Source organism: Octopus bimaculoides, chromosome 1, assembly GCF_001194135.2.
Source record: "Octopus bimaculoides isolate UCB-OBI-ISO-001 chromosome 1, ASM119413v2, whole genome shotgun sequence".
In the NCBI taxonomy this organism is placed as follows: Eukaryota; Metazoa; Mollusca; class Cephalopoda; order Octopoda; family Octopodidae; genus Octopus; species Octopus bimaculoides.
In genome coordinates this window covers 141,987,220-141,987,718 of record NC_068981.1, presented here as the reverse complement: position 1 = coordinate 141,987,718, position 499 = coordinate 141,987,220, and the positions used below count along the sequence as shown (strand labels likewise).

The 499-nt window shown below is 38.7% G+C and overlaps 1 protein-coding gene across 2 annotated transcripts in view; it reads right to left on the bottom strand.

The window, feature by feature from the left end:
* The window catches only part of LOC106868277 (toll-like receptor Tollo), a 292,526-nt gene that overhangs the window by 276,805 nt on the left and 15,222 nt on the right, over positions 1 to 499 (bottom strand). The gene's annotated exons all lie outside the window — the stretch shown is intronic.

Here is a 499-nt window from a genome sequence, read left to right as displayed (position 1 = left end):
TATATATATATATATATATATATATATATGTGTATGTATGCATGTATGTATATGTATATGTGCGTGTGTGTAACAAACATTTCTATGCACAGACACATGGACATAGGAGCATATGCATATATATATATATATGTACACACACACAAATATACATGTACATAGACGTATGTTTATATGTATATATGAGAATACGTGTGTGTGTGCGTGTGTGTGCGCGTGCGTGTGGGTGTGTGTAAGAAACATTTCGTAAAATTGGGCCGGTTCATATTTCTGTTTGCAGACAAATTGTTGTTTATTTGAGGTTGGGAGCTAATATTAACCCCATATTCTGAATAGAAAGGTCGCGCTGGTTGGCAATGTTGCTCTACATTCGATAGATTGACCTCACAGATGGCTGAGAGAGTGAGTTTCGGTAGTTCCCTAAGCGATATCCTCATGTACGTGTGTGTGCGTGTGCGCGCGAGCGCTTCTCTCTCTCTCTCCCCACACATATGTATAA